Source organism: Myotis nattereri (assembly GCF_964212035.1).
Source record: "Myotis nattereri genome assembly, chromosome: 12".
Lineage (NCBI taxonomy): Eukaryota > Metazoa > Chordata > Mammalia > Chiroptera > Vespertilionidae > Myotis > Myotis nattereri.
The window spans coordinates 25,648,304-25,673,317 of record NC_138087.1 but is presented as its reverse complement, the minus strand read 5'-3'; positions in this window follow the sequence as shown (position 1 = coordinate 25,673,317).

Genomic DNA, 25,014 nt, shown 5'->3' with positions numbered 1-25,014 from the left:
GTACACCTAGCCTTAGGGGCAATGCCTAGCACACTTGTGGTTTCTCTATTCTTTTATGCTGCACTCCAAAATCACTTTCATTCTCAGATTGTTGCCTTGCTGGTACCTTTCCCAGAAGTTCACTTCTGAAATCCCAAAGGACATCAAATTTGATTTGGGCCTTCTACTTTCCCAAATCAGTTATGGTGGTTGCCTGAGTGGCTGGGTTTTCAGAGACTGAATGCTGGGGTGCCCATCATCCTCCAGAGGACCAGGCCATCCACCTCCTACCTTCACTGCTAGGGGTTCAGACCCCATTCCTCTCCTGTGCTTGGAAATATAGGTGTCCATCTAACTCCCGGTCAAAGGTAAAGAGAGAAAAGGGACAGACATTTAAATTCCCATGAAGAACCTTGAGAAATGATGAGTTTGAATTGGAAAGTAAAACCTTTTCCCAGCTTCAGGCTCTCTAGGGGAGGGTGAAGAACCCAAGAAATGAGGCAAGAAAGATGTCACCAGCTCTGTGCCCTGTTTCCCAGCAACCCCCTCACCTGCCCCTTCTCCTGTTGAGCTCTAGGCCTCTCCCCCCCTCCTCCACCCCTGCCCCCCCTCCCGCCGCCTCCACCTTCTTCTGTGTTGAGCTGAATAAAAAGGGCCAGCAAACGACCACTCTAATTCCTATTAGCTGATGTCCCTCAGACTGTAAGTAAACACAAGACAAATGGTTCTGTGTTATGAATCATGATCCTGACAAGTTGCAGACCAAAATCGAGTACACACCAATTGTTGAGACTCACACACTATTTATGCTGTGGGAGAATTTGCTTAATAAATTTTCTTTCCAGTGTGTGAGGAGGAAAGCAAAGAGAGACGCCCGCCAGCTTGGACAGAAAGCCCCACATTCTGAAGGCGTGGTGTTTGCTGCTTTGCTGCGTCTCCCCTGTTCAGCATCAGCCACCAGGCCTTATTCAGCATTTACTCCCTGGTAGTGCCACAGACTGGTTGCTGGAAGAGGAGAAAGGCAGACAGATGTTGCTTCTCAGGTTTCAGAGTTTTAGGAGCCACTAGCTCCACAAGATTCAAATACCACAGGTGTTTCTCAACTTGAGCCAAGATGGTCAAATTACAACAGGAGACAGAACCTCATTATGGGCAGAGACATGAAATCAGAGATGGCATGGTGTGGGCCTCTCAAAGTTGCTTCTTAGGTCTGAATAAGTCAGTTGATTGGTCTTGTCCTCTGCATCGAAACCTGGGTTTCCTTTCTAGTTTCTTCATCAGAGAACTGATTAAATGGCATTTTATCCCAATAATGATGTCTCCTAGAGGGTCCTTCTGACTGCCAAATCCACTCTCCAGGGAGCGCTAGTTAAGGGTAAGAAAAAGATAGGACAGTTAGAGGGTCCCCCGTGGCAGCCAGCTGTTTCTTATTGCCGTGAGTTGGTTACAGCACAAAAGAATATTTTGCCATGTGAAGACCCACTGCAGAAGTTAGTCACATATACTCCCTCTATTTGTGTCAAAGGAAAATACTAAGGAAGAAGAAAATGTTTTTTTAAAACATTTTCTAAAGTAAGTGGTGTGAGCAGGAAGGTTGACATGTGAGCCAGGGCGACCAAATGTTTCAGCCCCACACACATGGGTTACCTACAGGACAGCAGAAAACTCATATTTCCACTGGCATTTGGAAACAAGGCTATTCTCTATCTAGTGGATATCAATTGTATGTTTTTTTAGGTCTCTCCTCTCCTTTCTTTTTTTAAAAATATATTTTATTGATTTTTTTACAGGGAGGAAGGGAGAGGGATAGAGAGTTAGAAACATCGAAGAGAGAGAAACATCGATCAGCTGCCTCCTGCACACTCCCTACTGGGGATGTGCCCACAACCCAGGTACATGCCCTTGACCGGAATCGGACCTGGGACCCTTGAGTCCACAGGCCGATGCTCTATCCACTGAACCAAACCGGTTAGGCCTCTCCTCTCCCTTCCTCCCTTCCTTCCTTCCATCTTTCTGCCTTCATTTCCTTGATGAAAATAGAACATTATAGTGAAATATGTAAGAGTAAGCAAAATCACTTAGAGTAGGTCTTGGAGTTCATGCTTGAATCTTCATGTTATAGGACTAGGTCTTGGAATACATAGGTTTGGAGTCTCTCTGTGTGTGATTCTGAGAATTGGAAATTTACAGCTAATTTCATCCCATATAAATCATACAGTTCAACTCCCTTTTCTTTAAAGGAGGAAACCAAGGCCAGAGAAGTTACAACTCTTGAAAATTATCACACAGACAAGTCAAGTTCTGGAGTCTGAGCTTAGAGGAGTGGTGGCGGTAGTGACTTCAGCCTGAGGAGAAGGCTTCTTTCTCCTGGTGGAGTATGAAAATCGTTCAGAGGCCACCACCAGCCCTGGGAGCTCACCTCCCTTCATGGCTACCTACTATCTTTTCTCTCTGTCTTTCTGTCTCTGAAGAAGCCTCATGCTATAAAAACAAAGGATATGAAAATCTTTCCTATTTTGTAGAAGGCTATAAGGGCATGCCTGTGTTAGGGAAACTGTCTTGTGAGGTTCTTAATGGCAGAAGGAAACTTGAACTTGGAGAGGCCTCTGAAATATATGATCTTTCCTTTGAAAATGTCTTGACGCCAACTCAAACGGGTAAGGAGCCAACATATCAGAGAGGGCTCAATCTTGGTTAATGTTTAAAATTGGAGATGCTATAAATGTGGGTATTGTTTATTCTGTGTCATAATTTTTCAGATCTGGGAATTATTAGATATAGCATTGAGGGTGGATAGGCTAGAAAGGTGGTGCAAATTCTACTTTTGATCTACCTTCTTCCCCTGGGACACCAGGAACTCCCCCTTGTATTCTAAAATGCTTATGGAACAATGTTTGGTTTCCTGGTTCTTTGATTTTATTGCAGTGATGTTTCCATAGTGAGACTCTGAGAGAAAAGAGTAGTCACACAAAGGCAAGGGATGCATCTGAAAAATGGAGGCCCTGGCAATCATCCTACCTTGCAATGGAAGACCAATTATAATCTTAATCATGAAGAATGGAACTCAATTTAACAGATGTAACTGGCTCTGGTAACCCATAACCTGTAGGTTCTACATTGCAGCAGTGGAAAATCTTTTTGAAATGTAAATTAGAGAATGTAATTCTCTTGCTTAAAATCTCCCAGTGGTTTCCCTTCACTCCCAGAACAAAATTCAGAGTCTTCACCATGACATAAAAGGCTCTGTGTGGTGTGGCCTTTACCTACTTTCTTGGTGTCACCTCCTACCATTCCCTGTCCTTCACTCTGTTCTAGCCATTGCAGCATATTTGTGTCTGTAATACACAAACAGGTCCTGTCTCAGGACCTTTGCACTTGCTGTTTATCTTTCTGAAATGTTTTCTGCTATATCTAACTCTGGATTTATTCATATTTCTGTTCAAAGAGGCTCCTTGACCACTCTAACACTTCATTCATCATTCTCCATTCCTTCATCTTAATTTTATTTATGACATGAATGTAATGTGTTTATTATTTTTTTCTGTGTCTCTTTGAGGCTAATAATTCTGTATTTCTAGACTAGTGTCTAGGTACATGGTAGTTACTCAATAAATATTTGTAAAAGAAATGAATTTCATGTTCACATACCTTTATATCTCTCTCTATTTTTTCCCATGTACACATGCCTACCCTCCCACATACACATATGCACATACACACACATCACATATCACACATATACTAAGCGCAAAACATTTAGGCATGAAGTCATTTCAAATTCATTAAACATTAATTGAATGCTCGAGAGCTCTTAAGTGAGGGCTTTACGTGCAAAGCAAGAGGAAAGTCCTAGAAAAAGAAATAAAATAACCTTCTCTCTCCAGAGGAACCCCTTTTCATTGACTCTCAACTAAATATTTTTCACTTATTGTAATTGTAGCAAAAATTTTACATGGGAAATTATGTTACCCTCATATATTCTGAAATTTCACTGTTTTCAAGCATATCCCTTCTTTAGATTTTTCCTTTTTATGTCATCATGTCTTTGGGATTATAATTACCCTTTTATACTGTCTCAATTTTGGAATTCTTGATGAGGAATAATTCTAGTCCTGAGGTTGCACAATTAATTTTTCAAAATAAGATTAAGAAACTCTGCATTCTGGATGGAAGGCTCTGTCTGGTGATTAGTTAACTGGAAGAGCTTGTTACAAGCCAAATAGAAGGAGCTGTCATCTGCTGATGGTTTCCAGGGACTAAGGCTCCAGGACCTGCAGTAATTTCATTTGTCATCATTGCAAAACAAGATAGTCACGTGAAAGTCTGCAGCAGAGGAGGTTCACTTGCCAACTGTCCTTAGGAATCGGAACATAAGGTAGACAGGCAACTGCTGGAAATGAATTACTTCTAGCAGTTACAGTATGGTCCTCATGAAAAATAGAGGCAGTGAGTTTGGATCTACTTGTAATAATTTCCCAACTGCAGGCAAAAACTTTTAGTGATGAAGCTATTTCTATTTCAAAGTTAACGACCTCCTTTCTCACTCTGAGAACAGGTTCACTCTGATCAGCCAGGCCAGCAACACTGGGCAGGAGGGAGAGAAGGGAGTATGACCTGGTAGAGCCACCTGCCAGCAAGTCCGGTGAGAAGGAGGAAATTCACCTGGTTGGAGAATTAGCAGTCTCCCAAGGATATAAAAGTGCCAGTAATACTGAGTCAAGCAACAGTGCCAGTAAAAGGTGGGAGAAACCTTCACCCCAACTGGAGGCAGGGCTGTTCTCTTATTCTGGTCAATTTGCCTATCTATTGATTCATGCGAGTGCCCAAACTGTTCGCAGGAGATGAAAGGAAAGGGCTTAAATCCCTAAGGAAGGGCATTTGCAAGAACTGAAAACAGTAGGAAGAACTTGAATAGCCAGGACAAGCTAAGTTAGGTTGTAGAAACAAATAATCCCCAAGTTACTTAAAACCATGATCTGCTTTAAGTTTGTTTCTTGCTCACACTATCTAAGCATTGTAGATCAGCAAGAGGCTCAGCCATCATGGTCATTCAGAGACTCCAGCTAATGGAGCAGTCACCATTTCAAATGTTGCCAGTCACTCTGCCTGAGAGAAAAGAGAGATTTGGGAGGGTCTTGCGTCAGTTATTAAATGCCCTATCCAAGAAGTAGCCCACGTACATTCTGCCTACAACTCATGGGCCACAACTAGTTTCACAGGGAAAGTATAGTCCTGCTAAATAGGTAGGTGGATGGCAGACAACTATAAGGAGAGTGTTTTCCAAGCCAGGGCTCAAGATCCAAAGAAATTTGGGAGTATGAGGGAGACAATTTGGAATGAGAGAAATGGGGTGGGGGCAGGAAGGCCTGAGCCCACAGAGTGGAAGTGGAAAGGCCAAGATGGCAGAGAGGCCTATGCCTACCCCAGGGCTGTCCCTGGGGATTGGTTCTAGATGATGGATAACTCACTTCCAGATCCATCCTCTCCCAATGCGAGAACTGTGGCTACAAACATATCCCCACATACAATCCTCGGATTTGCAGGAGGAGTTCATCAGATGTCCCTGAGAGGAAGCAGGGATGGGAAGAGTTGAGCCAGGCTGACACTTGGCTCTTGTCAACTTCTGAGAAATGCATTTAATTTTATTTTCAAGGACTGTCCTCCTTGTAAGTCCCCAAGCCCATGGGAATAGAACTAAGGAAAAATTTTATGGAGTTTCTGAAATTCCAAGGGAGGTGGAGGACTTTTGTTTGCTTAAGACTCTACAGCAGTGTTTCACAGGGTGTAGTTCAAGACCACCGACGTCTGAATCACGGGGGAGCTTGTCAAACATGCAGTTCCCTGGGCTTCTCCCCAGACTCACTAAATCAGGACTTCTGGGGATGGAGCCCAGAAATTTGCATTTTTGACAAGTTCCCCTGAGGCAAATTCAAGTTGGAGAACCACTGCCTTAAAAAGGAATTAGATCGCCATTGGGGCAGCACAGATTGGTCTTCCCTAGAAACAGGACAGGAGACCCATCTTCTAGTCCTCTAGTCCCGGCCGCAGTTTCCAGTTCCCAGAGGATTTCACTCATTAGTCCTGTTTTTATTCTGGTTCATAACCATATTCTGGCTCCAACTTCTAAAACTGTTTCATCTTCTCCCAGCGTTTGCCGGAGTCTGAGCTCCCAGTTGCTGCGATGGGAAAGACAGGTGGCTGGGCCAATGGGGCAGGGGGTCTGCTCTCCGCAGGAGACAATTACATGCTCTGAAAAGGACAACCATGGCTTGTCCTAGGCAACAGAGGGGAACTCTTGTCAGCATTTTGAAAAGCTGGCGCCATGCTTGAAAGGGGCTGACGGAGCCACTGATGGGTCTGGCTGAAAAACAATTGCTTATGAGGGGGGATCAGTGTCAACTTTGAAGTGAGCTATGCTCGAATTAGCACCCTCGTGGTAACAAGCAGAATGAGCAGGGCTGAAACGACATATTTAGTCAGGAAAGAGGCCTATGTTTGAGGGCAGGACTCTTTCAAAGGAAACAACGCAAGAGACGGATGAGAAACTTCTGGCTCCCCATTTGTCTTGCTAAAAAAGAACCTCAGAGAAGTTCACGTTTAGTTGTGCGGCTCATTCCCTGAACTGAGTCACAGGGTAGCTTCTGGATTTCCATGGCGGGTGGATCCTGTCTCCTGTGGGTTGTTGTGTAGGCTGCATCACACATGTGTTGTGTGTCCTTCGGAGTCCTGGAGACTCTGTTTGCTCCCGGCTTCCAAAGATGGAATTCCATGTCTTTCCCCATCACTGAGGGGTGTCTACACAGCTCCACGGATAAAATGAACCACAGCTGCTGCACCTGGGGACCTCGGGTCCATTTTCCCTCCTGCCTAAGGGTTTTCTCCCTTGAATGCATTTGCAGAGTGATGGTGTTGTTTCTGCTGGCGGTGATGATGGGGGAAGAGTCCGGTGAGCTGCTCTTTCCCTCTTCCCAACCTCTGTCCTCCTTGCCTTCCCCCATTGCTTTCAGCTCCTCCATGAGCCCCACTCACTAACTTCTCGCCTCCTCTCTAAACTCCTGGGTTCCTTCATGTGGGGCTGCTCCTTCTCTTCAGGGAGCCTGCTATACAAATCTCAGTATGACCAAGCTAGGTTCTCGGGTGGGAGGTGGGAAATGGAGCAGGAAGTTAGTATTCTTCCAATTACACCTTCATAAGCCTTTACTTTCTTGACTTCCCTGAGTATAAAATGTGGAAATAATGCCTCCCTTTAAGGATAAAATATGATCTCTAATAAGCCCAGCTCAATGTCCGGCAAAATATCAGCATGTGCTATGTATTTCTTGAATTTAATTAGACTATTTTGATTAATATTAATATTACAAGTGATATTATTATGCTAATGACTTCCTATTTAGGAGCAGCATTGATTCAGGCTCCTCTATCAGTCACATTACCAACGTCACAAAAGGCAGGATTTTTATTCTGTCTGTGGCCTATAAAACAAATAGCTCTACTTGTCTTAATTTAGGGGTAAAGTGTTTTTGCTTCGCTTGTCTTAAAAGCATTCTTTAACAGAGCCCAAAGTGCACAGTTGCAAACGATCATCCAGTTTGTAATTGAAATCAGGAATCCACCATCAGCTTTCTGGACATGCACAGACTAGTTATTAACACTTCTTCACCCGGTCATCCTCATCTGTAAATGGGGACAATGTTCATTTTATTTGATGGTCATTTGTCAGCTGTGCTGGAAAGAGAAATAAAAGAAGATCCTTCACATTTTTCAATTTCTCAAAAGAAAAAGTTGCTCTGGTAACTCAAAGCTTTAGTTGAGTTTTTAGTTCATTGTTGGAAAATCTTTTTAAAAATAGTTTTTTCAGGGAGGGAGGAGCGAGAGTGTGTGTGTTGGTTGAGGGGGGAGGGAGACATCCTGTTAAAATCACCCATTCAGGTAACAGTCGGCAGGTTAGTACAGATCAAGAATCACTTCCGGAAGGTTATGGAGTGCGTGTGTTGAGTAACTTGCAGCAAAGAAAAAGCTTAGCACAGCTCCTGGCGGCTCAGCCATCTGGCGAGCTCCTGCGCCCACCACCCTTCTGCCGCTCACCTGGTGGAGCGCCTGCCCAGGACGGCGGGGGGCGGGTGTTCGGGTCTGAGGCCAGGCTGGTGCTGCCGCAGCAAGCGCAGCAATCCAGCCACGAGACAGGCGAGCCCATTAATTGGCTAATTTTGCTTATAATGTTTGGTCACTGCTTGGCAGACCCCGCTGTCTCTTGGGTGGTATTTACTAGGGCTCATTTGGAGAACTGGCCTGGCTTGGAGCGCTTTTTAAATGGCTTGATGTCATCTTCTAATGGACCCAATCTAAGATGAGCTCCTTTGTACCACTCACTAGTCTAGATCAACTCTTCTGGCCCTGGTACAACTGGCTTAACTTATTCAGAGCTGAATCTCAAAAATCTCCCATAATCTGTGCCCTCCCCTAACCTCAGACTTTCTGGTTTCAGGAAAAGGGGAACGGCTGGGAACTCCCAACCAGCCACACTACCTTGGGGACCCTCATTAAACTAGACTCTTTATTCCAACATGTCTATCCAAGGGAGGGCTCGGGTTCCTCCAGTCCTCCTAGGTCTGGAGCAGCAAGGGAAAGAAAGTCCCCAGGTGTGGTATATGCTCCTGGGCTTTCTCCTGAGTTGTGTGTGTTCCTAAGGCTTTTGGGTTCTTGGTGAAAATTTATAAGAAATTGCCAAACAGAGATGAGCCCATAGGTTCACCTTTTATTTGATGATTTAGTGTGTGTGTGTGTGTGTGTGTGTGTGTGTGTTTCAACACAGCTTCATCCCAATATCCACCCCCAAATTTTTCCTCCAGATCTAGAGAGGGACCCAGTTTTCTATTATCACCTTTGAAGTATTTTAGAACTTCAAAACCATATACTAGTACTCTGTTATTCCATGGTTTTGAAGTTCTTAGATACTTCAAACCACGCCTTTTATTCCACACAGTTTGCCCAGCTCATTCTTTTATTTGTCAAGGGTTTTCTGAAGTCCCACTTCCTTCCTAACCACCATTCTGCCCATTGGAGGGATGTTGGTGACTTATCTCAACACCACTGCACGCGTTTTCTTGTCCGTCCTTCCAACTCCCTCAGCTTTTGCATGAGGAAGATTCCCGTCTGCCCAACCAGGCTGGTGCCTTGGGGTATCCAAGTCTCCAGTGTCAGACGTTGTTTTTACCTACCCACGTCCACTCACTCCTGTGGCCCCAGGTACTTGGGGAAATTTAATTTTCTTGCACAACGATGAGGAGCTCTGTAACAAATGGCAAAATGAGGTGCAGATAGATTCCTCAGAGCAAATTAGTGGCCTGATTAGACATGGAGTTAATCTTCCAGGGCATGAGTTACTTGGCCACATTCCCTGGAGCTCCTCATTTCTCTTAGATCCACTGAATGTGCGGAAAAGAGAGGGGGCATTTTTTTAGCCTGCGTTCTGCTCCATTTCCCCGACCAGTTGGTGGACAGTTTATAAATGTTATTTGATGAAAATGAAAACCTCACATTACAAAGAGCAACAACATTTGAGCCTTTCTCTAATTTTTAAACCTTGAATAAGCTCTCAGAATGTGACTTGTTTTTCTGAGGGAAATAATTTAGTTAACAGTCAGTTACAGTTCTTAAGGATAAGATAGAGTCATGAAACCTAAATCCTTTTGAAGTTATCCTTTTTGGTGAAATTGTAACTCTGGGGCTGGTGTGTGTGTGTGTGTGTGTGTGTGTGTGTGTGTGTGTGTGTGTGATATCTGTATGTGTGACATATTTGTGCTGTGTGGTGTGTGTTTGAGTGAGATATATATGTATTGTGTGATGGGGTTGTGTTGTGTGTGTATGCGTGTGTGAGTGAGATATGTATGTATGTGTGATGTGTTTGTGATGTGTGTGGGTGTGTGTGTGATAAGATAGGTGTGTATATATTATGTGTTTTGCTGTGTGTGTGTGTGTGTGTGTGTGTGTCTTGGGGTCCTTGTGAGAAAAACAAAACTGTAAGCATCTTGGAGGAACTGTTCATAGCTAAATTTGAAGTTAAAAGCTCTTCCCTGGGCTCAAGTTTCACTGAAAACCCAATTCATGGGCCAAATTCAGCAAAAGGCTGATTTGCGGTTGTGACCCTTGAGGACTAGGCGAATTTGATAGTTCATCAGGACCGGTTTCTGGAGAACTCCGGGTCAGTTTGTGGGCGAGAGTCTGTGTCCAATTAGGACTTGATGTGTGAGGAGGGTTGACTTCGGATCTAAAGAACAATTTTGGTTTCCTCTGAAGGGAAGCCACACACGCCTGAACACACATGGACACGACAGACAGACAGACTTCTGAGCTGGTTGTAAAAAGTTTGCATGGGAGAGGCCGTTGGAAGTGCATTTCACTTGGATACTTTTAGATTCAGGGGACTTCCCTTTAAACAGGGACATTTCTGTGGTACAACATTCAGCAACCTGAAACAAAGGAGGGAGCACACTCCATCCTCCACGGAGGCACCGGCCCCAGTTTCTCTCTCACGAGGCCCCTCCGGGGAGAAGGTGACAATCACCAGCGCTCCCTTCGGAACTCCGACTTTAAAGAAGCGTTTCTGACACGCCCATAATCTGCAAACAGTGGGCCTAGAGCAGGCTGGTGTGGCTCCCAATTATGAAGCACAGACCGGCACTCATGCGCGCTTCGCTCCCCGAGATTCCTTTTACATAAAACAATGATATCTGCCTGTGTATCTTGTCACCAATCAAATCATTGCTTTGTATTAAAGCAAGGCAAATCCAAGCCTGCATTCCTTGCACGGAGAAAAACATAAGTGAATTATTCTGAAAATTTGATTGTGAGATATGCCGGTACCGAGAGAGAGAGAGAGAGAGAGAGAGAGAGAGAGAGAGAGAGAGAGAAGGAGGAAAGCAAAGAGTTGAATGGCCATCCTTGTCCATAAAACCTCTGCTGGAGTGGAATTACAATCTCACGTTTGCTGATCAATGATGGTAGAAAAGAATCAGGCAATTGCTACTTTTTTTTTTTTTTTTTTTTGAAATACCGTGAAACGGAACACAAAACGAAACCCCCAAAAAGCCGGTGGAGAAGAGCATGTCAGATCGTTTCCAGGTAGCAGTTGGGTGAGGAATGCCAAGTGCGGCGTCTTCTCCCTCACGCTTCCCGTGCTTTTCTCTTTGTTTTGACTCTAACCTCAGTTCTCGACATCTGCGCAGCTAGAGAGCAAGGAGTCTGAATTCTCCGGCCTGGCTGACATCTTAAAGCAAGTTTCTGCTACATGGCAGAAGTTTAGGAGAGCTTTTCCTATCCTAAAGGGAGGAGAGGAAAACAAACGTGTCTACTCACACAGGATTCCATTTAAAAACAAAGCCCCCATGTGTCTGGAAATAATTGAGACCTCATGTGATATATACATCAGTGCAGGAAATGCATAAACAATCCAGATAGCAACTGAGGAACACATTAACTGGAAGTGATACAGTGCTGTGACACGCTGACTTCTGCCTTCTCTTTAGGTCCCGAAAACACATGTTTGTGTAATCTGGTTTCCAGGACATTCCCTTTAAAGCAGCTTCACAAGCATGATCTTATCTCTGGCCCACTCCCCGCTTCACCTTGGTCCGATGTCTGGGATAATGCTGGTGAACGCTCAGGAGATCCAGAAAGCAGTGCGTTAAGCACACGGTGCTCAGAACCGCTCACGGGACGGAGACACCGGCGTGCGCATGGTCTGCGCTGCGGCAGCAGAAGGAGGGCGGAGGGCCTTTATGCTGTCTGATAATGCAGCCCTTTGAAGCTCCGCCGGCAGTCTCTCCTCACATCATGTCACACAGGACAAGAAACGGGACAGGCCCTCTCTGCCTCTCGATTCATCCACCTGCCATACAATACAACAAACTAGCTTTTTCACGGCCCCCTGAATGAAGGCCTGTGCCTGCAAGGGGAATTTAATTGGATTTCTTTATGGGTTGCAACAATCCAATGAAACATTATGTAAGAATGGCATGATTCAGTTTCAGCATGCACTTGAATAATAATAATTTTTTTATTTATAACAAGAATTCTTTAAAAAAAAAATTATAATGTTTAAATGAAAACACCCTACAACAGCACTTTTCAGCTCAACCAGACCAGGCAGCCCAACTTCATCACGGCAGCTTGTGTTGTGTGGATGTGTGTGTCATTGTCCCGGCTCAGAAAATGATTGTAAATGCATAGATTGCAAAGCGTTCGGAATAGAGTCGGGGGCTTTCAAAAGCTCTGGGTTTGGCTTGCTGGAAGAATAATGTTGTCTTTGACAATGTCCCCGGCTTTGAACCAAAGTGCATTTGTACATCCCGGAGAGTAGGAAAATGCTCATCGTGCAATTCGTTCTTCAGAACCTCATTGTGACATTTGTAGATTAAGTCCTCTGTAGCATTTTGACATCTCCAAATTGGTTGAAGGACTATTGTGTGTTATTTCTTACCTCCTCCTGGAAGGGGGCAAGTGGCTAGTATCTGCCTAAAGCTCTTTCCTTGATATTCCTTTGCTGAGATCCTTCCTCCTATTGGCATGGTCCCAGGTGCCCTTTTTGGCTACTTGGGCAGCATATGGAGTTTAAAGGAGCTCACAGCGCCCCCCCCCCCCATTAACAAATATCCACACAATGGAAATACAAGGTGGCAGATAATTTAGGCTCACTTCCTTTGTGACCTCAGCTATCCCTTCACTTACTCATCTTCCATTATGCATCAAATCCCATGCCCTTCCTGCTACCCGAAATACATCTTCTTCATCTAGTTCACCCCCATACTCATCCTTCAAGGCTGCGTCCCAATATAAGCACTGAAAGCCTTCTTACAGCTCTTACCCGCTCCAAAATACATGCTCCCCTCTCTGTGCTCCACCACCCCTTGCACGTGCAAACCTCTCACTATAGTTCACATCACATCATGGAAGCCGCATTTGTGGGTTAGGCTTCCACAGTAGACAGTGAGATGAATATAAGGGCCGTTGACTATGTTTATCACTGTATCCTCAGTACTTGGAACAGTGCCTGACAAAAAAAAATAGGAATTTAACCCTTTATACGCCATAAACGTCTATAGACGCAAGCAAGATAAAAGTGAGTGGACATGTGGAGGTTAACTGGTTAATAAATAGTCCTTAAGTGTATGAATGACTTGATGAATGGATAAAGATAGACTATAGTTGCCTTCACATAGAGATGTCCAAAAACAAAATCTATTTTTCCAAAGAAGCACTATGAAAATGCAGGATAAAATCCTGAACGATACTCCCGAGTTAGGGCCCCATGCTGAATTTCTACAGAAATGACTAAAACATGATACTCATTTGTGTAGAAATGATATGCCTAAAAACTAGACAGTGGAAGAAAGCTTTTAAATACATATATAAATTGGTTGAACAGGGCAACCCGGTAACCAATCACTTGGTATTTGCATGATGTCTCATAATAATAATAGTATCTGACATAAGTATGTGCTTTGCAGCTTTCCAAGTACTTTTACATTCTCATTCTCGTATGTATTCAGCACATATTTACTGAAGGCCCGCTGTGGTCTGATCATCCTGCCACTGTGTGCTACCTCGAGCTGCGTTCATGAGCAAAATAGGCCTCATGGAGCTTGCAGTCTAGTGCAGGAGGCAGATTGGAAACAAATCATTGCACAATCGAGTTTAACCAGAATAGTGCTGTGCATGAAAGCAACAGAGTATTCGGAGGGTAACTATGACTTTGTATTTTATTTGAGTTTTACACCTTTGTGAGGATAGCCGGCAAGCACCCATTATCGTGTGTCCGTTCAGCCAGCGTTGACAACATTTACAATGGCTAGTTCTACATCCAAGTAGGGCTGGGCAATGAGTGGCTGGAAGCTGAACTGCGTACTGCTGGCCTGGGGCACTCAGCTTTGTGAATGGGAAGGACTTGGGGGCCCAGAAAGCAGCCCTTCCGACAGTGAGGCACCCCTAGGAGGTTTAGTAGTTAGATTGAGAATATGTGTTTGTGTATATGTATGTGTATGTGTGTGTGTATGTGGGGAGGAGCGGCGGGGGGGGGGGGGGGGAGTGCTTTTGTGATGTACCTTGGCTTCCTGTTCTGGAAATGATAATGGCTACCATTTGAGCCCTTCTTCCATGCCCGGCATTTATAATATATTAATCTCCACTTTGCAGAGGACCAAAAAGCAGGAGGTCATGAGAGCTAGTGCTTAGAGAAATGAAGGAACCTGTTCAAAAGCCCAGAGCTAGGAGGTGACGGGACTGGGATTTGAAGACAGGTTTGCGGCCTCTAAATCTGTTCCCTGCTGGGCCCATGTGGCAGTTGCTGCCAAGAGGACTTTTCCATCTCTTTGCTCTTACATTGGAGCACAGACATCACAGGGTTCTCAGCACCTTTGGGTTGGCTGCCTTTAGACTATGGAGGCTCACAAATGGGTTTTAGGCTTTGGTAAGAATGTTCCACCTATGTGTGCATGCACATACACATACAGACATGCATACACATATGCATACACACACACACACACACACACACACACACACACTCATGCTCTAGAACAGTGGGTCTCAACCTTCTGGCCTTTTAAATACAGTTCCTCATGTTGTGACCCAACCATGAAATTATTTTTGTTGCTACTTCATAACTGTAATGTTGCTACTGTTATGAATTGTAATGGAAATATCTAATATTCAGGGTGGTCTTAGGCGACCCCTGTGAAAGGGTCATTCAACCGCCAAAGGTGTCGTGACCCACAGGTTGAGAACCGCTGCTCTAGAACTTGTCTTTATGGCTACACTTTCTTATTTTCTGTTACCAAGAAGAGACCTCAAACATGTTTGGGGCCTCTGTGACTTCAATGGGATCCACATGTGTGCATCTGGAGACAGCATTTGGCTGGTCGGGAGGAAATGAATTGTCATTTTCAGTGGCCGTAGAAAGAAAACTTGATCCAAGAGCTGCTTCTACCATGAGAAGTAGCTTTGTTGGTAAGAGTCCTAGTCCTCTTTTTCAGCAGGTGAACAGGGTAATGGTGCTTTTGGCTGAGGGTCAGGGGGAAGGGTGGTGCATGGGGGGCGGGAAGGACTTGAGCATCGTGGAAGGAAACACAACCACAAGAGTTGTAAAACCACTGCCATACATTCTACTCCAACAGCTCCAGCCCCTCACATTTCAGTCACTCATAACTTTACGACAGATTCTCCTTTTGGGATAAAACTTTCCAAGTTCAGTCTCTGCTCCCTGGAGGTCAGCTTTTTATAGGAAACTTGTGCTAAATCAGCATAGCTCTGTTCAAGTTGGAGAAATACAAGACATAATACACTTTCCTTCTACCAACTTGAAAGAGATAGTCAGCAGGGAGCAACCCCTGAGGTCGCCGTCTTGGGGACATCTCTTGTTTCTAAAAGTCCCAGGCTTGGATGTGGTCGTAGTGATGATGAGAAACAGCATCTCCAGCTTCAGAGATGTCTGGATCAATGACAGAGCCAACAATCGGGTATTCCAGGGAGCAGAGAGAAATGTGAACGAGATTGGGAGGAAGGAATGAATGGACAGAGAGAACTTATAATACAGAAAATATCCATTGAAAGGGACTTCTCTAATTCAGAAGAAATCAACAACTCCAGGTTTCAGTAGGAAAACATCCTGCTAGAGCACAGCCACCTGTGCCCAGGCCGGAAGTCACAAGAGCCAGTCTCTCAAATTGGGAGGTTAATATCTCTTGAGCGCCCACCAAGTATCGGACAGCACAGGAAGCCACGGGCACTGTGTCCCCTCATCCCCACCTCAAGCCTCAACAGCAGACGCTACTATCCCCACCTTGCAGATGAATAAACAGAAGCTTGGTCCTTCACACTGCCAATAAGCATTTCGCAGAGCTTGTCAGAGGTTTACAGCCAGGAACAAAACCACCAAGTCCCTTTCTCTGGAAGGTCAGATTCCGGGGAGGCAGGGCAGAGACAGACAAGCAACAGTTCCATGTCAGGGGGCAACAAGAATGATGAAGAAAAATAAAACGGCATGAGGTGCCATTGGGTGGCATGGGCAAAGCTCCCTGTTAAGGTGACGTACAAGCAGAGCTCTGAGAGGGGTCTTCTTGTTGGCGGGAGCACAGAGAACAAGGGAGGAGGGATAAGAAACAGAGTTCGAGGGCTCATCAAGGGCAAGATTACACAGGGCTCTGTGGGAAGGTTTACATTTTATTATCATTGCAAAAGCAAGGCGTTAGAGGGTGTATAGCAAGGGCACACATTCATGCCATAATAATGAACATAGGTGAAAGTTTAGTTCTCCCTTATGTAATATACAAAATAGGAGACCTGGAGTTATTCCAGTGGCTCTGCTCCACCCTCCCCAAGGTTGTGACGGGCAGCAGCTCACCTGCCATGGGGAGGAAAGGAGGCAGAGGGGCCTCCCCTTCTTTAAGTCTTTGGTTGGGACATTGTACCTGTTGCTTCTGCTCATGGCCCATTGGCTCCAACTTAGACACATGGACACACCAATTGCAATTTATTTATAAATAAAGTCTTTGGTCATTACCCAGATACATTCTAGAGGGTTGGTTAATAAAGGGAGAGTGAATGTTGGAGACAGCTAGGAGTTTATCACAGAAGGTTTTGGGTAGAGGTGAAAACTTCATGAGGAGTATGAACTGAGAGACAGGAACCTGCTTCTCCAAACTGCTGTTTCCTCTGGCTCTCAATTCTCATGCCTTCATCTGAGAGCCTCTTCCCAGGCAGGGGCGATTATTATGTATAATGATGCCTATTTTTCACAACTTTGGTTTCAATGACTTTGCCTTATAAGATGACTCTGTCACTCCTCTCTACATAGGAGGTGACACCACATAAAGGCCGGTTTGGGGCACTTCCACTGGGCACCACGGCAAGTGGTGGCGACCCTCACGTAGGTGTCATGCTCAGTGACCTGGATTGGATCGGGCACAACAGGCTAATTAGAAGATGCCACTCAGAGAGTGTTTGTGACATGATTTCTTCTCTCATTCAAGTCAAATGTGACAGTGGATGGATAGGCCGGATGTGAAAGAGCAGGAAGGTCATCTAAGCCAGTCATGTGTAAACTTAGTTCCTAAGCACCAGGCAGTTTAATACAAAGCAATCCTGGGTGGAATCCAGTAAAGAAAACCGATGAAAATGGAGCTTCCTGTAGGCAGGAGTCACACCAGTGAGAAGGCTGGAGGCAGGTCCCATAGATAAGAACGGCCCTGGTGGACTGGAGACAATATCCTCTGTCTATAGAGGCAGCTGCCAGGTGGCTCAGCCCTACAGAAATGGGTCCCACTGTTACCAGCTCTACTTCCACGGGACGCCAGAAATCCAGCTTGTTGTGTGAAAACTCCTGATTCCTAAAACGTCTGCTCTATGAAAGACACAGCTAAAATAATGAAAAGACAAGCCAGAGACTGGGAGAAAATGTTTGTAAAACACATATCTAATAGAGGGCTTATATTCAAAATATTCAGAACTTGATAATTTAAAAAAAACAATTAAAATGGGCAAAAGATATGAACAGATTCCTCACTAAAGAAGATATTAGTATACAGATGATGGAAAGCGTATGAGAAGATGCCCAACATGATATAGCATGACCCATGGGAATTAACAATTAAAAAAATAAGATACCACTAACACCCACTAGAATGGCTAAATTCCAAACAATGACAACACCAAATGTTGATGAGGATGTGGAGTAACAAGAGTTTCATTCATTGCTGATGGGAATGCAAGACAGTCTGGCAGTTCTTAAAAAGCTAAGCATAGTCTTACCATATGCTCCAGCAATGATATTCCTTGGTATTTATCCAAATGAGTTGAAAACTTATGTCCACCCAGAAAATCTGCACATGAATGTTTACAGCAGTTTTATTCATAACCTTCCAAACTTGTAAGCAACCAAGATGTCTTTTAGAAGGTGAAAGGATAAACTGTGGCACATCTAGATAATGGAGTATCATTTAGTAATAAAAAGAAATGGGCTATCAAGCCATGACAAGGCATATAAGAATCTTGAGTGCATATCACAAAGTCTAGTAATTTAAAAACTCCTGATTTTGAAAGTTCAGCTACTAATTCAATATTTAAGGAAAATAAAACCATTATACAGGCCAAGAAAAACTCATCTGTAAGCTGCTTTATTTTAACTTCCTGCCTAGGCCTCTCTGTCCACCCCAATGGCACTGCCATGGGACACCAGGCTCTATGGGACACAGCATGAAGACCACTGGGTAACTCCAATCTCGGGTCTTTAGATGGAGGGCGGGGGGAGGGGAGGGTGCTGCAGCTTAGGGCGGTGAGGTGACTGGCCAGGGTAACCTGGCTCATTAATGAAAAGAGTTAAGACTGGCATCGCAGCCTTCTGCTTTCCGTTTCTTCCCTAAGACACCTTTCCCAAGGCCTCTCGCCCTCAGCTTCATTTTCCTCCATTACTTACTCAGAGAGAAAGGGCCACTGGGCAAATGCTGAATCGAGGCATGGACTTGGAAAAGGGGAGAAAAAAGAAGTGGAGAGATTAGCCAAACAGACAAGGAAAGCTGTGGACAAATGCATCAAGACTATCTTCAAAGCTACTGAACTGCCAATTCCTGGCTGGAATCCCATCTAGGCAGCCCCTCTGAGAGCTGTACGTACGGCTCATCTACTAGATTTCCCAGGCTGGTACATGGTCAGTTCTGTCCTAAAACTTGGCCTGGTTAGACTAGCTCCTTTCTTGAAAAGATTCTAGATTCTAAAACTGTCCTAAAATATCCCCCTCAAAGACTTGGTAAGATGTTCAAACTCACCGTAATGAGAGTCCCTTCAAGACAACCCCTTGCCTCTTACAGGTTCCAGTTAGAATGGAAAGACATTCTGACTTGGAAAAGTTACAGACCCCTCATCACCCATTCCCCAGGTTAGTGACGGGTGATAGGGAAAGGGGGCTGACACTGTTGGGAACTTAGCTTCAATGTGTTCTGTGTAATTCTCACAGCTACACTGTGAGTTGAGATCAAATTGGTCCTCGGTTACAGAGGGTAAAACTAAAACTCCACATAGTGCCGTGGATACCTGGAAGCACACAGCTAATTTGTGTGGAGCCAGATCTCAAGCCATACTGTTCTCAGTCCAACTCTTTGCACTTACTATCAGATTAGGTCGCCGCCCTGCACCCAGCAGGGCCCTCCTCTGTCACTCAGTTTTGCACACACTAATAATGGATCCTGTGGGATGACAAGAAAAATATAGGAGCCACCAGCCAAGTTCCTCCTTCCTAGCTCCTCAGTGCTGGCCCTTGGTGGCGAAAGATAGACTCTTCTAGCAGAGGGCTTCCTGTAAGGTAAGGATGGCCCTTAAGTCACAGATTGAGATTGGGTGTATATTGAAGACACTTGGGTGACACTGAGGATTTGTGAGGAAGGGAGCATAGCATTTATGGAGTGCCTACAAATAATTATAGAGGCCCTTATTGAGGTCTAACTCCCTGTCAGATACTGTACCTGCCACAGGCTACTTGATCCTCACCACTGCCTTAGAAGGCAGGTGCCACTCCTATCACCACCACTACTTTATGAGACAACTGAAGCACATAGAGTTAATCACTTGCTCAAGGTCATATAGGTACTAAATCATAAGGCTGGGATTTGAACATGGGTGGTGTGAATCCCAATCCCTGCCCTGCCATAATGCCTCCTTAGCACCGACCAAGTGCCCAAGTTGGTTGGCATTTTGGTGTTTCGACTGTGTTATCGAATCCCCTCTCAGACCTATAAGACAGGGATAATTGGTTATAAAGATTTATGATCAGATATTCTGGCTTCATCACATACCAGCTGTGTTGCTTTGGAGTAAGTTACTTAGCTTCTCGGTGCCACAGTTTCCTGTCCGTCAAATGGGGCTAATAACAATACTGACCTGTGGGATAACTGTGAGGTCAAAAGAAGTAATATGCACCCCCCCCCCATTAAATGAATGAGAAGAATGAGTTTCTCAGAGATTAAGTCACTTGCCAAAGATCACACAGCTGGTGAGTAGATTGCCTTTTTGGACAGGAGGGAGAAGGGAGTTGGGGGCTGCTTCTGAAATGAATGTAATTCACTCTAAAATGAATGTAATTTGGACACCAAATGCAGTGGAGAGCATCGGCCTCTAATAGAGAAAATATGATTTAGTGGTTGGTTTTTAAACTAAACAAATTTACTGTGGTCTCTAAATGAGTCTCATGACAAGACCAAAACATTTCTTTTGCCCCAGACTACCAATATCATATGTTAAGGAGAGAAAACCAGATGGCTCTTAAGCTGGTGTCGGTAGGAATATATATAGGTGGGTTGTTTTTTATAGCTGTTGGCATATAAAATAAGTCATTATTCTAAATAGAAAAATATTGATGATGTCATCGAGGCCATTGAAAGACACATCAACCGGGATCTGATGAACTGGGAAATCAATAGATACTTTCCAAACAAGATGACATGGCTTTTTAATTGGTTGTGTGAGTGTGATATACTGTGTACTGCAAACTTCAAAGTTAATTCTCACTGGTTTGGGGTTCTGATTGTTGTTTCTGTATGCAGGCACTTTTGCATCCACTTAATGTATTATTAATAGCAATAATAGAACCTGCTGTGTGTGTTTTCATTTCAAAAGGGGCAAATTTATTGGTAATGTTTGCCAACATCATAGTAAGACAATTGGCATTTTTACCTACTTCCCAGAAGGTCAAGGGGGTGGCTGGTGTGGATCTGGTCTACATGTAGTGCAGGCGACATCAGCCAAGGGCTATTCTATTTCCCATGGGGTGTTAATTCAGAGGCAGGCGACTTATTACATAAGCACAATCAATTCTAATTGTGGGATCTCTGTGCTATTGCCCTGGCCTCAAATGAAGCCCCAGTGACCTGTGGAAACACACCCTCGTCTCTGAAATACCTTGTGGAAAAGGGCTTGAGGTCAGAGTAAGAGAGGTTACGAGTAAGGGAGGTGGCGGCTTCGGTTCAAGGCCCGGCAGCATTGTTCTAACATGCAACTTCCTCAGAGGCAGGCTGTGGTGAACATTAAAACTGTTTGGTTTGTTCCCAAAGGACTTGACATCCCTTCAAGGGTGTTTTCCCTGGATTTCACGTTGTTTGGGGTACAGTTCCTTGTGGAAAGTGACTGCAAGTCCAGAGAGGCTCCCGTGAGGGAAGAGGAGTGAGCGGATCCTGAAAATTCCCTGGGAAATCAGCGCTGGAAGCAGCTGTAGGCATCAGTCCCCTTCGTTGTGAATGAGAAGCAGTTTCCGCGTACAGTACAGTCTAAACACGTGGGCTGGATATCAAGATAACTTTAAAAATTAATGTTTGCTTGTGGTCAGATATTTTGGCTTCATCGCATACCAGTTGCGTTGTTTTGGTGTGATTTGGGTGACCATAGAGAAGAAGAGAAAGTTAAATAACTTGAGCTTCTGTGAAACCCCTTTCTGAAATACCTACATTTTGGAGAAAATGAATCATGAAACACAGGAGGAAAGGTCAGAGACAGGACTGGAAGAAAGGAAGAAGAGGATGGGGGATGAGATAGAGGAGAAAGTGACAAGAATAACAAGAAAACTCCCACACCAGCATCTCAGTCCTCACACCACCTGCTTCCCAAATATTACAGCGTCGTCCTGGCCACCGGGAATGGTTCCCACCGAGCAGGAGCTACCTGTGTGAAAGCCGTCAGCCCACAGGCAAAGAAACATCTGACGTTTCAGGCCCCTCGACAGATCCTTCGGCATCTCTGAATGATGTCCGGTTATTTTCCCTCAGGAAGCAAAAATGATAGGGACCCAACTGCTGTTACGAAAGGAGAGGGAGTGGGAGTCTGACTGTCAGGGGTGGGGAGAGGGTGTATGGAGCTTGGAAAGGTGAGAGGTCAAAGGCCATGGCCAAGTGGGTGGGCTGGGAGGTAGGCTTGGACACTCCCATGCTCTAGTAAGAAAGTTCCCCAGCCTCCGCAGAGGGTCCCTGCACACGGAGTTCTCACTTAGAAGATAAAGTGTCTGTCACGCTCCAGCCCAGGCCCGGATTTAGAAAGACCTGCACTGACGGAGATTTACAAGCCCGGCTCGGAGGAGGGAGGCTCCTCGGAACACACACCAACCTTGAAACGGAGTTGGTTCATCACTCCACACCTTATCACCTCGTCATCAATCAGAATGACATTTTTTATGGTCCTCTTCCCAGTCCAGGGTCAGCGATAGGGCAGTTGGGCTTCTCTTGTTTTCCCTCCTTCTGAGCGTGTTAGGTGACCTCCCGCATTCCTTCCCACCACGCCTCCTGAAGGATTTGTCTCTGCTGACTCGGCCTGGCTGCTGCTGATCAGTGCCCCGGTCCTCGCTGCGAAGGTGGTGCTTTTGTGGCTGGGTCTCTTTTTAGTTTAACCAACCACCCTCTCCAATCAGAAGTGCTTTCTCTTCTTTTTCTTTTAAAATTTTATGTTTCAAGTACAGTTTACAGTCAATATTATTTTGTATTCATTTCAGATGCACAGCATAGCGGTGAGGCAATCATATGCTTTACAAAGCCCCCCTCCCCATTCCCCCCCCCATTTCCAGGACCCATACATAGTTACTACAATATTATGGACTGTCTTCCCTATGCTGTACTTTTACCAGTTTGTAAAGGTGCTCTCTCTTCTGAGGGCACCGTCGATGCCACTCTGGGTGGCATCCTGCCAGAATGTGCCAGGATCCAGCACCACATCATGGCACGGAGAATAATGTTCACACAGCACTGTCACCTGGCATCATGCTTTCTCTATGGAACTGTGACTTTAAATAAGCCTCTGAACTTTTCAGGGACTAGATTTTCTCATCTTGGATAATGATGATGATGATGATGATGATGATGATGATGATGATGATGAAGAGGAGGAGCTAACATTTATTGTGCTCTTATTATGCATCAGGCATTATTACCACCTAAATAGATTGCGTGAATTAACTCATTTAAATTTCTCAAGAAACCTGCCATGCAAGTACTACTATTATACCCATTGCACAGGTGAGGAAGCTGAGGCCCAGCATGTTTAAATGACTCCCCGAAGGTACTCAGCAGTGCGGCTGGATTTTGGACCCAGGCAGTGTGACTTTTGTTTGGAAACTTAGTGTGCACAGGCTTTCACAAAAGCTATTTCACTCTAGCTCTGGGAAGGAAGAAGAACATAAATGATTATTCCCATTTTACCAACAAGGAAATGGACTCTCAGCATTAAAGAGAGGCCCAGGGCGAGCCGTCTAGGGCAGAGGGAGGCTTAAGCCCAGTTCCCTTTTGGTAACTCCAGACTCCTTAGCTCTGAGCCTCTGCAGTGCTCAGCATGGCGAATCCTCAGGCCTTCAGCAACCTGATCTGATCCAATGTATAGGAGATGCACCGCTCATGGCCATTAGAACAAATACTCCTTCCATTTTTCTTTAACAGTGGTTAGACTATGAAAAGGAATTTCTTTTCATGGAGGCTAAACAAGTTGTTTTATGTAGAAAAATCTCGCTAGTACTTCCTTAATAATAGCAGCAACAACAAAACCCCAAAGCATTTGGTTTTATATTTTGTTTGCTAACATAACTCTTTTAATCAAGGCCTAATATTTACTCAGGATTGCCCTATCTAAAAATATTAACTAGGAAATGATCAAAGGATCGCCTTTATTCATTGTCTCAGACATCTATGAGGAATGCACACTTACAGAAACGTTCATTTTGTAATCTTTGAATCTATTAACTTGCACACTGAGTTTCGTTTTGTCAGGTTTCCCCCAAATCCAGTGGCTAAATAGGGCCTAAACTATTAAATATTGACTCCAGCTTTGTCAGATAGAAATGTTATTCTGTTAATAATGCGAGTCTATTAAGCATCATTGATACTGAAGTGCGTTAACTCCTCAGTTCGAGTGGCTGTGCTTTCTGTTAGGCAAGAGAGCCCAGAGGGGTTTCCGATTTGATGGCGTCCAGTTTCCACCATGGGGTGCCTGTGAAAGAAAAAATTGACCAAATTAAAATTGGCCTGTGGGCTTTATTTTTTATTTCCTGTAGCTAAAAGTGTATAAATTGAACTGCACTAAATAAAGCACAATAATTTGTTCTTGAAATTAGCAAGCACAGGTTCCCCTCATAAAACCGCTGCTCTGTGACGTGAGCCTGGATTTCATTTTAGTGGACTTGATTTATGTATTTGTGTGTGTGTATGCGAATGTGTGTAAATGAGAGTTCACTGAGGAAGGCACAAGGGCAAGCTCCCCCCAACCCAAGAACAGATCCCAACAACAAAAGAATTATAAGCATTCTTAAGGCAACATTTCTCTCCCCCGCTCTCCCCCGCCCCCCATTTCTCTCCAGGGTCCCTAGCTTCACACTGAGCAGGACACGCACTCAGGGAATCTCTGACTAGCAAAAGAGTTCTGTGTGTGTGTGTGTGTGTGTGTGTGTGTGTGTGTGTGTTTCTCTCACCCTTTGTATGACAGCAGCTGACATGACAAAGAGGAGAGAGGACAAATCTATTCACGCCGTTGACAGGGACAAATTTGCGAAGGTTTATTTATCTTTAAAAAGTCTGAGTCAGTGAGTGGAAACGGTTGAAATGTTAGGACAAATTTTTAAAGAGCTTAAAGGTGTGTGTGCGCAGCGTAGACGTCAATATCTGATGTTAGAGAACTTCCCTATCTATTTCCTTCTCTTACGTCATTTCCTAGGCAATTGCTCTTGGTGTTTAAGGGACAGATTGCTGGTCGCCAGGTTGGGAACATGGTGAATGAGGACACCTTCGCTAGCTTTGAGAGAACCCGCTCTTGTAAACAGCCCCCTCTCAGCTCCTCTGCCCCCGTGTCTGTGTGCATTCTCTGCTATGAACGGGTGCAAATGAGAAAAGTGGGAGGCATTTTGGCTGGAAGTGGGAGCCAGGGGTAATATGGATGGAATTGCAGCCACTTCCTTGGGCTGTAAGTTGTAAATTTCTCTGAAAAGACAGGTAAAAGGTAAAAGCCATCAGAACAGCTCAAAAGAGACTT